This window comes from Manis pentadactyla, chromosome 4 (genome assembly GCF_030020395.1).
Source record: "Manis pentadactyla isolate mManPen7 chromosome 4, mManPen7.hap1, whole genome shotgun sequence".
NCBI classification, from domain to species: Eukaryota; Metazoa; Chordata; class Mammalia; order Pholidota; family Manidae; genus Manis; species Manis pentadactyla.
The window spans coordinates 69,810,111-69,827,355 of NC_080022.1; the positions used below are offsets into that span (position 1 = coordinate 69,810,111).

The following is a 17,245-nucleotide window of genomic DNA, read 5'->3' on the forward strand; positions in this document are numbered from 1 at the left end:
GAAGGTATCTTTAAGGTCTAGGACTGTGAAATGAGTGGTAGTGGGGGGTATCTGAGATAAGAGTATATGGGTTAGGGAACACTGAATGTAGTGGCACTATGGCTGAGTTGATTATTGTAGACCTTGTACCAGTCAATAAGCACCAGATGGTTTTCTGACTGGGAGTATAGGAGTATTGCAAGGGGAATTGGTGGGAACCAGGAGACCCTGGGCAAGAAGCTGATTGACAATGGGCTGAAGGCCCTTGCAGTGAGTGTGTGAAATAGGAAACTGAGGCCAAGAAGGGAAGCAGGAGGGGTCTTTTAGATGAATGAGGACTGGGGTGTGGTGGCTGGGCACTACTGGAGTGGAAGTGTCCCAGACCACTTGGTCTACCTTCTCAGGGGAAATGGGGGAAGTCAGACGAGGGCTCAGTGGAGGAGACAGCCTGGGCAAGGGCGAGGACTGGAGTTGGAGGGGCTTGGTGTGAGGAGAGACAGGTAGATGCCCCAAGCTTATATAGGAGGTCCCTTCCCAACAAGGGGGCTGGACATGATGGAATGACTAAAAATGAATGAGTGAAGGAGTGGCCTTCAAAGAGCCAGGACACCAGGCCTGTTTCCAGAGTTTAGAGGGTGTCCCAGAGATGCCCACATCAGAGACCTGGGAATGATGTAAAGGCCCATGGAAGGAAGTTAAAACAGAATAGGTAGTCCCCGTGTCCACCAAAAGGGAGATGGACTTACCCACTACCCATAGTGTAGCCCTGGGCTTGGCAAGGGTGATCGGGGTGCCCGAGTCCAGGTGGCTTCAGTTGTTCAGGAGACCCAGGAGTTCTGAGGAGGGGCCAATTGGGGGATATGGCCCCCCTGCGAAACTCTGTCGCTGGAGGATTGCTCGTCCCAAGGGGGCATTCTGACTTCCAGTGACCCTTCTGTCTGCAGACAGGGCAGGGCTGAGTCAGTGGCCGGGGGTTGGGGCAATGTTCTGCCCAGTGGCCATCCTGGCCACACTTGAAGCAGGCTCCAGGAGGCATGCGGGTCTCGGATTGTTTCCTGAGGTGGGGGCCTTGAGGCCCCTGTTGTGCCAGCTGCAGAGCAGCGACCAGGGCTTGGATTTGAAGGGCCACCTTCTGTTTTAGCCTCTGGGCCCGAATGGCCTTAGCTTCCTCCTCTCGGGCATTATAAACATTTAAGGCCATATTTATCATGTCTTGAGGTGGAGTCTGGGGGCCCTCTTCCACCTTTTTAAGTTTATGCCAGATGTCCAGGGCAAACTTGGTGATAAAGTGGGTAGCTAGGACCGTGGATCCCGGTGGTGAGGAAGGATCCAAACGAGTGTGGAGAGTAAGAGCCTCTGTTAAGTGATTAAGGAAAGAGGCTGGGTTTTCATTAGGCTCTGGAGTGACATCCCTCAGTTTGTCATAGTTAACAATTTTTTGAGCTGCTTATCCATACCTGCAATAAGATAGCGGACCATCTGAACCCTCCTAGTCCTACCTGTGGCATTATCTTGATAGTTCCATTGTGGGTCTTTGGCGGGCACTGCCGTGGCCCTGACTGGTAGAGATTGGTTGGAGTTATGTACCTGGTCGGCTTAGTCTTGAGCTGCTGAGGTGACCCTATCGTGCTCCTCGGGGATGAGAGTGGAGGTTAGACTCACGTGGAGGTCGTGCTATGTGAGTTCATATGCTTGAGTGAGGTACCGAAACTCCTTGGTATAGGCAGTCCGATTGGCAGAGTATAAGCCCAGGTGTTTTTCTATCTGAGAGAGGTCCCCCAGGGAGAAGGGGACATGTACTCGAACTAATCTCTCAGCACCAGCCACTTCCCAAAGGGGGGCCAACAATTGGGCATGGGATGTAGTGACCGGAGGGCTAGCCCATTTAGGAGGTGGCATGGGGATATAGGATGGGGGTAGGAAGTGATGTAGGAGAAGGATAAGATGGTGGCGGTGACAGAAGAGGGGGGTATAACTTGTGGGTGGTGGGAGTAAGGCCAGAAATAGAGGAGTTAGAAGGACCCGAGGCAGGTGGTTGTGTCCCCATGGTGGGAGCAGAGGCAGGTGTGGGAAGGGAATTGACTGCACTTGGCGGGACTGAAGTGGAAGACAAAGACTGAAAGGAATTAAAGATGGCAGTTTGGGCAGGGAGTCTGATAGGGGAGAGGTGAGACAGGAGATGACACAGGGGTAGGCACAGCAGAGGCCCGAATGGAAGAGGCCTGGGCACCAGACAGCGAATAAGGAGGGGGTTGGGAAAGGGCAGATGGTTGAGGAGGAGACAGGTGAGAAGGAGAAGGAGGGGAAGGGGCTGGAGGGGGGCAGCCGAGGTCCTCTGGGGGATCTGTAAAGGAAGATTCTGGCTCAGTGAGAGGTTGGTTGCCCCTACCAGGGGACTTGGCCAGGAGGACCTGGGCCAAGGAACATCTGACACAGAGGTCTGGGTGGGAGCACAATGCCCAAAAGGCCTGGACATAGGGAACCTCGGACCATTTCCCAGTCCGGTGACAATAGTTGCTGACATCAATGAGCAGACTATAAAAATAATTCCCTTGGGAGGCCAGCAAGACTGGTTATCCAGAGGATATTGGGGCCAGGCCTGGGAACAAAGGAAGATCAGCGTCTGTATACGGATATCCTCAGATAAGCCCAGAGTAGTGAGATGGGAAGTAAGACACCTCAGTGAGGTCTGTGCCTCAGGTTTTGAGTGCTGGCTTCCCATGAGTATCTCCTTTGTCCCCGGGTCCCTAAACGAGTAGGTCTAGAGTCCCAGATCTACTCCAGTTAGGGATGGGAAAAACAGGTTTGGTGATCTGGAGATAGGGACGTCTCCACTATACTGGAGCCAAATAGGCACAGGCTGGAGGGGCATCTGGAAGTGGCCGCAATTTTGGACTGGGCTCCCCATGGAGGGTAGGAGGAGGGAGCAGGGAAGACAAGGGACTCACCAAGTTGTCTGAGGCCCTGGGATCAGGTCCTGTTCTGGAGAGAGGTCCCGGGTTGGGAGAGGAGGGTGGAGCCCACTGGGGCCCTACATCATCTTCCCGGGTTTCAGCACCAAATGTAAGGTAAACAAAACCAGACCAGATGAGCTGCGACAAAGGAGTCAAAAAAAAAATTTATTAGTGTAATCCCCGGCAAGGTTCACTGGTCTGCACATGGGCCAAGGAAGTTTCACCTAGCAGGAGGGGCGACAGGCTTATCAAGGGAGCTGGGAGAGCCCTGAGGGTATTGTGAACAGAACTAATTGGCCGGTGTGGGTGTTGTAATCACTGATGATTGGTCATGCTGGGTTGCTGGGGAGAGAGTACTGAGACTAGTGTTCTAGGCAGGATCTGTGGCTAGGGACCTTCCGTTGAATCATTTGTGTGACATTCACTGTTCTCTTCCTTACTTGGCTCGAGTCAGGTTCCTCCAGTGAGACCCATCCCTTCCTCCAGTACCTCCGGTCTTACAATGTTGTTTATCCTTTGGTGTAGTTTTAAAATTTTAGCTAATCTAGTGAGAGTGCAGTAGCATTAGGGTTCTTCATTAGGTTTTATTTTTACTAGTTTTTCTTGCAATTTTTCCCAAATGAACTTTAGAATAAACTTATCTGGTTCCAAAAAATAACTACTGATATATTTTTAGGTCATTTTAAATCTACATTATTTTGGAAAAATAAATTTGAGGTGTTATCCTTTCCAATGACATGGAAAGACTTCCATTTGTTTAAGTCTACTTTTGTGTTTTTAGAAGTTTCCTCTTTTCCCACATTTTTAAATTGTTTACCCCTAAATTTTTGTGTTGTTATTATAAATGTATTTTTTTCTTTAGTTGGTTATTTTATAACTATGTGTATATGTTTGATTTTATGTACTCATACATAATACATTTATTAGTATACATGTTTACATATTAATTTTGGTTTTGTCATCTTAATGAATTTTTTTTTGTGTGTGAGCTAATTTTTATCATTAATTCTCTTTGGTTTTCTAGATATACTGTCCTATCATTTGCCAAGAGATAATGTAAGATTTTTTGTTTCCTCCCTAGTTTTTATACAATTCTAATAATTTTCAGTTCTCTGTTTGTATTGGCTCTTTTTCTTTTTTCCCAGAATATAACCTTGTCTGGTATGAAAATTGCTAACCTGTCTTTTTGTCTGTTCCTTTTTTTTTTTTTAGGGAAGAGTGTCAAAAATTTTATTTACATTCAGTTTAAAAAGCTTTATATCTGTGGTATACCAAAATAGTCCTGAAGTTACCCTCTAGGATTTGGTCCCTGGTTTGGAAGTTGTGGGGCTTTGGGAATTTTTTTGTCAAGCACTTTAAGAATTCATGATCTTGGTCCAGGGCTGGTGGTAATATGTCATTTTCTTTTTCTTCACAAAAGTGCTTCTCAGTGATGTTCAAAGCATTCAGGGCCACCTGACGGTTCTCATGAAGTTGCAAAGCCTCAATCTGATCAATGCCACCAAGTTCTTCTATCAGAAAGACACAGGTTTTCCTTCTCTGAAAGTTTCTTTGCAGCCTGGAGGATAAAGGAGATGATGTCGAGGAGGATGATAACAATTTTGGTGTCTTGGACAGGGAGCAGATTCACCTGTGGCTCCAAAACTCAGAGTGGACAAGTTGGATCAACTGGTCCATGGTGCTCCCAAGTTGTGAAGTTAGCCACTGCCCAGACAGCCTCTTCAGGACTTAGACTTCTCCATTTTTTAGCAGAGCTACCAAGGGAGGCAGCAAACCGCAAGCCATCAGCTGCTGAATGTGCTGGCAGGGCCCTGCAGCCACATTGCTCAGCGCCCAGGCTGCCTCCTTCTGGATGGAGGGCTTGGGGTACGCCAGGGGTTGAGGCAGCACTCTCAGCATGCCTGCATCACTGGCCACTTGGGTCTGGTGATCCATTCCTGTGACGATGTTCCCCACAGTGTGGAGCGAGGGGGTCAAGACATTGAGTTCTGAACTGCTCATGAGCTTGATCAGCCAGGGCAGGACCCCCGTGCTGACTGTTAGGGTCCAGGACTCCGTGGCTTCTCCAGAGAACAAACCACACAGGCACGGAGATGTAAATCCAAGCAAAGTCTTTAATCAGCCAGCTAGCTGGGGCCGACAGCACCTCCCCTGACACGCAGGTCGAGTCCAAGCTGCCAACCCTCAAGCAACTTTAGGTATAGATTATATAGGATGTTCACAGCCATTGCACCGAAGCCCACACATTACCGCAACCAATGAATTTAAAACACATTCCATACTTTAACCAATAAAATTGAAACGGGGACATGCCATTTGCCTGACCTTTGCACAAGCATTCCTTAACGTCTTATCACGAGTTTCGTCCCCCAGGGGGTTGCCCGCTCCTAGTTATTTCACTTAGGGCAGGGTTCAGGAATGTTAGCCTCGAGTATTTTCTATGGAAACTGGGTGGTTCTTGCTTTAGGGTGTTTCCTGCATTCCTTTGCATTCCCCCCTTTTCTTGATTAAACTGAGGAATCTTCCACAGTGGCATTTAGGGTCTGATACCTTTGACGAAGGACCAAAAGTTGGACAGTGTCAATCCTTTCCCACACAAACCTAACAAGCCTGTTAATTATGCACGGGCCAATCATAAGCAACAACAGCAGGATGATCAGTGGCCCTGCAACGGCCGAGAGGAGGGTAGCGAACCAAGGTTTGTATATGAACCAAGACTCAAATCATCCTTCGCTACTTTCATACTCTTTACGCCTCTTCTCTAGATCTTTCTTCAGTTTGGCCAGGGAGTCTCTTACTGCACCTGTTTTGTCTACATAGAAACAGCATTCTTCCTTTAAGGCTGCGCACAGTCCACCTTCTCTTAAGAACAAGAGGTCCAGGCCCCTTCGGTTCTGTAGGACCACCTCTGACAAGGAGGTAAGGGATTATTCCAGGTCTGATATTGTCTGTCGAAGTTGTTGTAGGTCCCTGTAGACAGCCAGCCTCAGGGCTGTGAGCCCCTTTTCTCGAGTTACAAGGGCTGCGACCCCCGTGCCTACCCCTGCCATTCCTAGGGTGAAGAGGGCCCCAATGGTCAGGGTGGTAACAACCTCTCTCTTTTCCCGGTCGGAACTCGGCCGTTCTTCCCAATCAGAAAGGAAAGACTCATGAGAGTGATACATTAGGCAAGGTAGTATGGCCACCAGCACGCAAAACTCACTGTTAGCATTGAGCACAGAGGTGGATAGGGCTGGATTGATGCCTGTCTTTGAGCAGAGCCACCAGCCCAAGGAGGGTATAATCCACTTGTCCTGCTCCCATGTAGTGTTATTATAGGAGGAGCATAATTGGCTCTGGGCCGTCGGGACTGTGCCTACACACGTACCAGCGACTACAACCTGAGCAATCGTAAGTCCCCACGGTTTCCCGTCCCAGTAAGTGGGATGGGAGTTGCTGATAGTGTAGGAGCCATTTATCCCGATTGCCTCATAGTTGGGGGGTGAACCTGAGTAGCATAGCCAACAGGGATCGGTGAGGGAGGGAGTGGTATGGTTAAGAGTCTCTGCTACTGCCTGTACCATTTCCCACATGGGATTATCTAACCCGGAGGGAGCGTGCTGGGCTCTTAACTCAGAGGTCGATGGACCCAGTTCTCTTATGGTTTCTGGGGCTAGTGTTCTGGTTGACATTTTCTTATCCTTTTGGCCCAGGTCCTTGTTCTGGTGTGAAGGTTTCTGGGGAGTTTTAACCTGGTTGGGACTTACGGCAGTGTTGGGAGCCGGCGTGGGAGATGATGTGGCTAATTTAATGGTGAAGGTTGAGCCTTCTTCCTCATGTCCCCAAGATTTATAGTACTTTATCCCCCATGTTAGCCCGTTTATCCAGCACGATACTCAGTCTTTTTGCCCATCTCGGTGAATTGAATTCGTACCCATCCCTCCCGGTTCCGGTCACAAGCCTTGTCCCTGGGCACATGACGTGGGATGTCCTGGTTGACATAAGAAAATTTGACAGCATCCCCTTTTGTAACTGGCCATTTCTGACCCCCATCGTTCGAGGTTACACAGTCCAATCTGGCACACCAGAAGGGCCCCCACCCACATGACTCTCCTTCACCTGTTTTCGGGCAAGCATAAAATCCCTGGGCGCTAGCTGGAGGGGCATAGGGCCCCAGCCTCCAAAGGGTCCGGTAACCTTGGTTATCCGTCGAAGGCAGAAAAACAGGTCAGGCCACCAGGTTCTGAGTGGCGCACTGTGTTCTCTGGTACTGATGACCTCCCCAGTTGCGCCGTTAACTAACATCCAGGTCAGGTCCCATGGCTGAGAGGGGTTGGTGCCTTCGAGCTGGGGGATTATGACTAAGGCACTTATCAGCAGGATCCCCTTCATCTTCGGCTTAGGTGTAGTTTTAGGGGGTTGACAGGATGCTGCTGCACCTTCTACTCTTCCTTGCGGGCCTCTGGATCTTTATGAGGCAGGACCTTCTGAACGTGGGTATGATGCACCCAGGGAGCGATACCATCTACCTTGAGAGCAGTGGGGGTGGTAAACAATACAATGTAAGGTCCCTTCCACCTGGGCTTGAGTGTCCTCACTCGGTGTCTCTTGACCCACACCATGTCCCCTGGGACTATGCCATGTTCCGGGCTCGGAGTCTTCTTGCCCTCATAATATGCTCTAATCAGGGGCCAGATTTCCTGTTGCACTTTAGCGAGAGATTGCAACACATTCAGATAGTCAGGGGCCGGGTCCCCTGCCCTGGGAAGCTGCACTCGCCGAGTTATGGGTGGAGGAGCCCCATACATTATCTCAAATGGAGTTAAACCATGTACATAGGGGGAGTTCTGAGAGCAGAAGATGGCTAAGGGAAGGAGGGTCACCCAGTCTCCGCCAGTCTCCAATACCAATTTAGAAAGTGTCTCCTTCAAGGTCCGATTCATTCTCTCTACCTGTCCAGAGTTTTGTGGGTTATAAGCACAATGCAACTTCCAATCTACCCCCAAAGCCAGGGCTAATCCCTGCAGGATTTTACTAACAAAAGCCGGGCCGTTATCGGAACCTATGGCTTCAGGGACCCCATATCTGGGGATGATCTCTTCAATTACTTTCTTTGCTACCACCTGGCTGGTCTCATGCTTTGTTGGAAAAGCCTCCACCCACCCTGAGAAGGTATCTACCATAACTAGCAAATACTTGTACCAATACTTCCCTGGTTTTACTTCAGTGAAGTCTATTTCCCAGCTCCTCCCTAGAACCCTCCCTCTTTCCCGAGTACCTGCTGGGTGCGGCCCTTTTGGGGCTGGTTTCAGCATTGCACAGCTGCTGCATTCTCTCGTGATCTGACGAGCTGCCTCATTCTGGTGGCGAAACACCAACTGCGCAGACTGGAAAAGGCTGAGCAGCTTTTTCCAGCCTAGGTGGGTGGACTTATGCAGATTAGCAAGCATGTACTGTCCTAATGCTTCTGGCAGGATCAATCTACCTTCTTGGTCCCTGCTCCAATTTCTCTCCTCAAACACTTTACCCGAGACTTGTTTCCTAATCCACTCAAGATCCTGAGGGGAATACTCAGGTTTGGGTGGCAGGGCGGGCAGTTCAGGTATGGGTATCTCGAGGGCTGCAAGTACAAGGGAGTCCGAGAGGGCCGCCCTCTTAGCTTCCGCATCAGCATGTTTGTTGCCGATGGCCTCAGGCGTCCTCTTTGATTGGGGGCCTGGTACATGTATAACTGCTACTGCCTTCGGCTTTTCGATAACAGCTAGTAATCTTTGGACTTCTTGTAAATTTCTCAGTTCCTTTCCTTCCGCGGAGCGGAATCCTCTTTCCCGGTAGATGGCACCGTGGACATGGACAGTGCCAAAGGCATACCTGCTATCTGTGTAGATGTTGGCCGCTTGCCTTCTGCTCTCTCCAGGGCCTCAGCAAGAGCAACAAGTTCCGCCTTCAGTGCTGAGGTGCCAGGGGGCAGGGCTGCGCTCCAGACTACTTCCCCCTCGTGGGTCACCACCACTGCCCCTGCTCTCCTGACCCCCTCCTGCACAAAGCTGCTCCCATCCATCTGTGTACCAATTTAGCTCACAGTTTGGTAATGGTGTGTCCTTCAAGTCTGCTCGCATCTGAATAATTCCGGAGAGGATGTCTCTACAGTCATGGATGGGGGTCGACAGATCTGGGTCTGGCTGAAGGGTGGCAGGATGTAGGGTCACCGGGTCGGAGAAGGCAATTCGTGGAGAGTCTAGTAGGAGTCCTTGGTAGTGGGTGAGTTTTGTATTCATCATCCATTTTCCTGGAGGGTGCCTGAAGATCCCCTCCAGAGTATGTGGAGCTGTTACCCTCAAGTTCTGGCCAAAAGTGAGCTTGTCTGCCTCTTTTACCAGTAGAGCAATGGCTGCTAGGATACGCAGACAAGGTGGCCATCCGGAGGCCACTGGGTCTAGTCGCTTGGACAAATAGGCTACAGGTCTTTTCCATGGGCCTAGCTGCTGAGCCAAGACTCCTTTAGCCACTCCTTTCTTTTCATTTACAAACAGGATGAAGGGTTTTTCTGGGTCTGGCAAAGATAGGGCGGGGGCCCGGAGGAGAGCTTCTTTTAGTCTGTCAAATGCCTCTTGTTGTTCCTGAGTCCATTGCCATCCCAGCCCTTCTTTGTTTGTCTCATATAGCGGTCGGGCTATTTCTGCATACCCTGGAATCCAGAGCCTGCAGAACCCAGCTGAGCCAAGAAATTCCCTCACTCCCCGGGGTGAGGAAGGGACGGGGATAGTCAGAATAGTTTGTTTCATGGCCTGTGTTAGCCATCTAGCTCCGTTAGATATTTTGTACCCAAGGTAGATCACTGGCCTTTGACAGATGTGGGCTTTCTTGGCGCTGGCTCGATATCCCAATTCGCCTAGTTCAGCCAACAAGTTCCCTGTGGCTTCTTTGCACTCCTCACGGGTTTCTGTGGCCAGCAACAAGTCATCCACATACTGCAGCAATGTCACACGGGGGTGGCTCCTATGAAAGGGCTCCAGGGCCTGGCTTAGGGCTTCATTGAATAAAGTGGGAGAGTTTTTGAAACCCTGTGGCAGTCTAGTCCAGGTAAGCTGCCCTTTTCTTCCTCCCCCTGGTTCCTGCCACTCAAAAGCAAACAAAGGCTGACTAACTTCAGAAAGGGGGATACTGAAGAAGGCATCTTTCAGGTCCAGAGTAGTATACCACACATGTGAGGGTGGCAGGTGGCTGAGCAGGGTGTAAGGGTTGGGCACTGTGGGGTGGATGTCCTCGATCCTTTCATTAACCTTTCGCAAGTCTTGCACTGGTCAGTATTCTCTGCCGCCAGGCTTCCTCACTGGAAGCAGGGGCGTATTCCATGCAGATTGGCAGGATTTAAGGACTCCGGCTTCTAACAGTCTGAGGATATGGGGTGCTATCCCTTTCCTAGCCTCTTCCAGTATTGGATACTGCCAGACTCGGATGGGCAGGGCCGCGGCTTTGAGCTGAACAACAACTGGGGGCAGATGTTTGGCGAGACCAATTCCTCCGGTTTCGCCCCATGCAGAAGGGAACTTCTTCAACCAAGAGTCCATTTTTTCCTGACCCCCCTTTTCTTGATCTGCCTGAAACAGGCGATGCTCATTGGCTAGGGATAGGGTTAACACATGCACCGGTTGTAAGGGCTGCCCTTCTTTGTCCATGATCTTTATCCCTTCGGGTTCAAATTGGATGCACGCCCCGACTTTGGTTAATAAGTCTCTGCCCAGCAACAGTGTGGTGCTCTCGGTTACGACCAGGAATGAGTGAGAGACCTGGTGCCTTCCTAGGTCCACTTTTCTGTTAGTAGTCCAGGCACATTTCTTGGACTCGGTTGCTCCCTGGGCTATACTCGTGCATCCTGGGTTTAGAGGACCATGGGCTTGGTTGAGAACTGAATACTGTGCCCCAGTATCCACCATAAACCCAATGGGAGTCCCCTCCACACACACGGTTACTCAGGACTCAGGGAGGGGTGCCGAGCCCCGTCCCCGTCAATTCTCCTCTCCTAAGTGTAGGGTCTCAACGGGGTTCCCTCCTCTTTGTTCCTTCCTTTTGGGGCACTCTCTCTTCCAGTGCCAATATCCCTTACACAGGGCGCACTGATCCTGTCCTAGCCGAGATGGGCGGGGTCCCTTTTTTCGAGGTGATCTAGGGCTCCCCTTTACCTCAGCTAAGAATATCCTAGCCATTTCCTCTCTCTGCTTCTTGTTCTCCCTCTTCTGAAACTCTCTGTCTTCTTTCCTATTTTTCTCTTGCACTTCCCATTTCTCTTTCTTCAGCCTTTCTTCCCTATCTTCCGGAGTCTCTCTAGCATTGAAGACTTTCTCCGCTTGATGCAGCATTTCTCTAATAGAGATCTCTCCTAAGTCATCCCGCTTGTGGAGTTTCCTCCGGATATCGGGGGCTGCCTGGTTGATGAATGAGAGGACTACAGGTGATCTGTGTTCCTCTGCCTCTGGGTTTATGGGGGTATATTGCCTGTAAGCATCAAACAGCCTCTCCAGATACCCGGCCGGGCTTTCCTTTTCCCCCTGAACAATAGTTTTTACCTTAGCTAGGTTAGTGGGCCGTCTGGAGGCCACCTGGAGACCAGTCATCAGAGTCTGGCGGTAGACCCGGAGACGCTCCCTACCTTCTGCAGTCCCGAAGTCCCAGTTTGGGCGTGTAAGTGGAAATGCCTCGTCAATGATGGGCTGGAGGGTAGTAGGTCTTCCATTTTCTCTGAGGACATTTTTCCTGGCTTCATTGAGGATGCGCTCTCGCTCTTCTGTTGTGAAGAGGGTGCGGAGCAACTGCTGGCAGTCGTCCCATGTGGGACAATGGGTGAACATAATGGACTCCACCAGACCTATAAGACACTTGGGGTCCTCCGAGAAGGGAGGGTTCTGAGTTCTCCAATTATAAAGGTCACTAGATGAAAAGGGCCAATACTGATATTGCTGAGCTCTGCCCGGGCCGCCTGCACCGACGGCACTCACGGGCAGAACCGGCACTGCTTCTTCTGAGGTGGAGGAGGGAGCCTCCCCTTCTTGCTCCCTTGCCCCTCGAGGCCTCAACTGAATTCCTCCCGCTCTACCTGGTGCCCAGCATGGGGCCAGGGTGGGAGAGCGTGAGGAAGCTCTTTCCGGCCTCCTGCCTTCTCCTGCTGAAGAGTCTGGGGAAGCTTTGACCGCCTGATCCCTGCTAGACTCCCCAATCTCGTTTTCCACCCCTCCGGCAGCTTCACGCCCTTCTCCTGCATATGGGGGTGTCCGCTTAATCGGCAGAGGGGGGTAGAGGGGGGAACTGTCAGGGAGAACAGGCAGCGCACTTGGGCGCACAGGGTTTCTGGCCCTGTGATCAGAGGGTTTCAGATCTTCCTGGGCAACTAAGACAGAGGTTTTTAGTGGGTCAGCGTGAGATTTCCCCACCTAAAAAGGCCTCAGCCAGGAAGGGGGATTCTTGGCCAAATTTTCCCAGACAAGAATATAGGGAAGCTGGTCAGGGTGGCCCTCAGGGTCTGGCCGGGAGATGATGGCTTTGACCTTGCCAATAAGGTCCAGGTAAAGAGACCCCTGGGTTGGCCAGCCTACTCCAAAGGAGGGCCACTCAGTTGAGCAAAAGGTATCAAGCTTACTTTTCTTGATACTAAGACTCATGTTTAAAGCCTGTTCCTTGACCTTCGGAAAGTGGGAAAGGATCAGACCTTTAGGAGTAGCCTGAGTCTGGCCCATGGTGAATAATACAAGGAAGACAAAGGCGAAAGGTAGAAGTGCCACTTTAAACAAGATGACTGGTGTTTGTGCTTGTGAACGGGTGCCTGTTGTTGCAGTTTTTCTTCTGCGGGGGACACAAATTTATCTGGGATTCGCGGCTGTGACCCCCTTATCCTATCATGGGAGTCTTCTAGCGGCAGGCGCCCTAATGGCTCTTAATTGCCCAACCCGTGCCCGCAAAGGAATGATTTAGTGGTAGAAAGGAGGAACGGAAAGAACAGGAACAGGAGAGCCTCAGAGTAAGAGAAACTTAAAGAGAAAAGCGCAAAAAGAAATATAAACCAAAACACAATAAAACAATCAACAGTATCACCAAACACACACACCACATTTGATCGCACTTGCTCGGACCGGTCCTTCTCTCACTCTGGTGCACACCACACTCACCACTCTCAGGATCCTCAAAAACTCTCGTGATTCTCCCGAAAGGCGTCCACTCGGACTGCCGCAGGGTGACGAGCTTGATCCTTTCCTCCTCGGGCGCCAGGTTCCTGCCGATCGGACTTCCCTTCCTAAGGTCGAATCACTCGGACCTTAGGGCCAGGATTGGTTACCTGGGCTTCACCCAGGGTCAATAACCTAGGGGCCGGGACTACTAACCCGGACTTCCTTGCTCGGGATCACTAACCCGAGACCAGACACGGGATGGCGACTCCAGCTTTATACTGGATTTATGCAGACACGAGGGGGCGATCCTCGAATTACACTGCCCAGTCCGGACAGTTAGACCTTGCCTCCAGCTGTCCCTTGTTCTCCGCGAAGTCGCTCGGATCCCAGACGAGCCCCCAAAATGTTAGGGTCCAGGACTCTGGGGCTTCTTCAGAGAACAAACCACACGGGCACAGAGATGTAAATCCAAGCAAAGTCTTTAATCAGCCAGCTAGCTGGGGCCGACAGCACCTCCCCTGACATGCAGGTCGAGTCTGAGCTGCCAACCCCCAAGCAACTTTAGGTATAGATTATATAGGATTTTCACAGCCGTTGCACCGAAGCCCACACATTACCACAACCAATGAATTTAAAACACATCCCATACTTTAACCAATAAAATTGAAACGGGGACACGCCGTTTGCCTGACCTTTGCACAAGCATTCCTTAACGTCTTATCACGAGTTTCATCCCCCAGGGGGTTGCCCGCTTCTAGTTATCTCGCTTAGGGCAGGGTTCAGGAATGTTAGCCTCGAGTATTTTCTATGGAAACTGGGTGATTCTCGCTTTAGGGTGTTTCCTGCATTCCTTTACACTGACCACTTGGTGAATGCACTCATTTCAGCCGTCAGTCAGGTAGGACAGGGCCCAGCAGGTGTCCTAGAGAACCTCTCTATCTTGGTACTGCAGGAGGTGGAAGAGGACGGGCAACACCTGCTTTATTGCTTTTTTGCATTTGTGTTGTTAACTTTCCCTACCAGCTTATTTTCAATCTTTTAGAGACCCATAGTTTTGGATTTGTGTTTTCTAAGCTTTGTTCAATCTGACTCCTTTTTTTTTTAACAGTATTGTCTAGCCTATCTATATTTATTGAAGTAACAGATTTATTTGGGCTTAGTTCTTTCATAGTCCTGTATATTATGCTTTCACTTTTTACAGCTTTTTGATTTTTTGTGTGTGTTATTATATGGTATATTTCCCTGTGGCTTTTTCTTGTGTGTAGGTTCTATCTGACAAACTGTAATTTGCACCTTTATTGTCAGTTCTTTTAGTGATTACATTTATACCATAATTTTATACAATGTACTTACTATTCTGTGCTGTTAGGAAGAAACTATTGAATCCTCATTTTGTGCAATAACAAAATTGCTATAATTTCCCAATCTCTTCTCTTTATTTCCACTTTGAAATTACAGATGAATATAATCTTTTTCTTATTTTCTCTACTCTGTATCTTTACATATTTAAATGAAATTGCATTTCTATTATATTTTTATCAGTTTTTAAAAATAATTTATAATCTCTGGCTATTAAAAATGAGGAAATAAATTGCTTATATTGCTCTCCATCTTTTTTCTTCCTTTTGCCTTCAATTTTTTGTTAATATATCTTTGTGGTTTGTGACATTTTCTTTTGATTTTATAACCATAATTATTCAGATGTTTGGTTTTATTTTTGCACCTGAATGAATTTAATGTTCTAATTGATTGTTTTCCCATAGTTTTTCTATTAATTTTTTCATGGTTCCATTGGTTTTCTTAAGAAGGGCTCATTGGAAATTGGAATTCCTGCATATATAAAAATGCCTGTCTTGTTCCTTTGTTTGAATCCACAGTTTACTGATTTAAATTCATTGTATTATATTTCTTTCCTTAAAGCACTCTGTTTGCCAATTTCCATGATCACTGAGAAAGTCTTGAACAGAAGTCTTTCTAAGGCAAGCCTGAATCTTCACTCAATTGGTGACCCATTCTGATGTGAGGAGGCCCAGCAGAGGTTTTGTTTGTTTTGTTTTGTTTGTTTTAGAAGAACAACAACTCTACTGTCCTATGTTTCACTGTGGATCATTCTGTATCCATTTTTTACTGGACAGTGTTTACCTTTTACTCTGTAGGTTAATTTTATATTTCTAGTAAGTATTCTTGAATTACATATTTGAGTATTTTTCATTCCAATTTTTTCTACAGCTTTCGAAACTCATTGTTTCTATATAGATTATACATTTTTCTTCAATATTGACCTCCATTTGCTTGTTTTGTCTTTATAGCACAGTTTTCCTTTATGTTGTGATCTGTAAAGCTTAAACTGTTGCTGTTTTGTTTTTTTTTGTCATTTTTTTTCCCTCAACTTCTTGCCTAAGCTCTCTGTGCTCCTATTTCTTTATACCTACTATATACTTTCCTTAAGCCCTATATATTTGCTTTGAACTCTTCATCTATTTTATTAATTTAAAAAATTTTTGCCTTTGTAGTTTTGGGGTTTTTCGGTCATTATTTTTAGCCTTCATTTATTACTTTCTAGTATTTTGGGGGCGATTCTGTACTAGTTTAGTTTGATTGAAAGAGATGTGTTATTGCTGGCTTGGCTTTCTGCAGGAAGTTTCTGCAAGAAAGGGATCATGGTAGCCCTGTAAGGCAGTAAGTAGGGTTCATCTTAGCACACAAGAAAACCCAAGTTGCCACACTGGCCATATGAGAAGTTTTTTTAATCATGACTTCTCTAGAACCAATAAAGATCAACAGTTATGGGGAGCCCCCAAATCCCAATTTTCCCTCCTTCAATCTTTCCAATCTCTCCAGTCATGCCAAACATGTCTGCATGTTTCTTTGTGAAATTCCTGATAAACCATTGTTCTATCAAGCATTTTTCTACCAGCTTGGATGTTCCATTTTCTTTGTTTTAAACAGAAAAGATTTTAGGCAAAAAAGATCATTGCTTTTGCTCCTTGGGTACAGACCTTACTTAAGAAACTATGCTCTGCTGGCTTTGCCTGGGGTTCACAGACTTTTGCAATTGATGTTTTCCCACACTTGTCTGTTCTTTGATGCATTTGGCAGTTCTGCAGCAAATATTGAGGTTTCAGATTAGAGTGCCCAGTAATTTCAGAAAGGTGAACTATTTAAAATTCTATGTCCTCAGTTATGTTCATTGTTTTTTAGTGATTTCTAAGAGGAGATAGAAGCATGGCTGTAAGTACTCGGTTCCTTGATTCTCTAATACAGGAGGTCAGAGTAAATGTAATGAATCCTAACTAATACAAGGAGTCCAACGACAAGGATGATGCTGAGACCCTGAAGTGTTTGTAGCTTATGAATCTGCTGTAAGACACAGAGATCCTTAAGGTGTATAGTAAAGACTATGAGGCATATACTTAGTCTTGGTCTTTTGTGTGAGGCATAATTGACATACAAGAAAATTCACCAAGTCTCAGGTTTTTCTTACCTTTGCTCTTTGTGATTTTTCTCTCTCTCTCTCTTTTCTCATAATCAGCATTTATTTTTCCTTTCTAGCATGTATTACACCATATAAAAAGTTTTGGCCGCAAGTAACAGAAAACCCAATTTAAAATAACTTAAAGCAGTGGTGCTCAAATGTTAAGGAGCCCTCAAGATTACTTGCCCAGAGTTTCTGGTTCAGTAGGTCTGGGATGGAAATGGAGGTTTGCATTTCTGACAAATTCCCAGGTGGTGTGGGTGCCGCTGAGCTGGGGATCATACTTTGGGGATGGCTGTGCAAAGCAATTAAATGAATTATCTTGCAGTCAAGGATGGTAGGCTGATTCATGAAGGATTAATGTTATATTTCAACAGTAATATTATTCTTTCTTCTCAGAATATAGATTATCTTCCCTCACGGAACAAGCTGGTCATGGCACCCCAAGCATGACAGTGTTCAGGGTCAGGGAAAAATAAAAACCTAATCCTTCTCCCACTCAGAGCAGCCTTCCTATGAAACACTCTCACTGGTAAAATTAGGCAACACCACCTTTCCTATGCCCGCTTACTAACAAGGAGGCTGGAACCTCTAATTCATGACTAAACTGGACTAAGCAATATGTATCTCCTGGATCTGGCCCCAGTCTAGAGAGCTAAATGAGACCATAGCTTCGGCTGAAAGTGGTGGGGGTTTAG

The 17,245-nt window shown here is 47.8% G+C and overlaps 1 pseudogene; it reads right to left on the bottom strand.

Moving 5' to 3' along the window:
* Positions 1-1,653: 1,653 nt before the first annotated feature.
* Positions 1,654-16,829, bottom strand: LOC118914915 (importin subunit alpha-8-like; annotated as a pseudogene).
* Between the last annotated feature and the right edge of the window lie 416 nt (positions 16,830-17,245).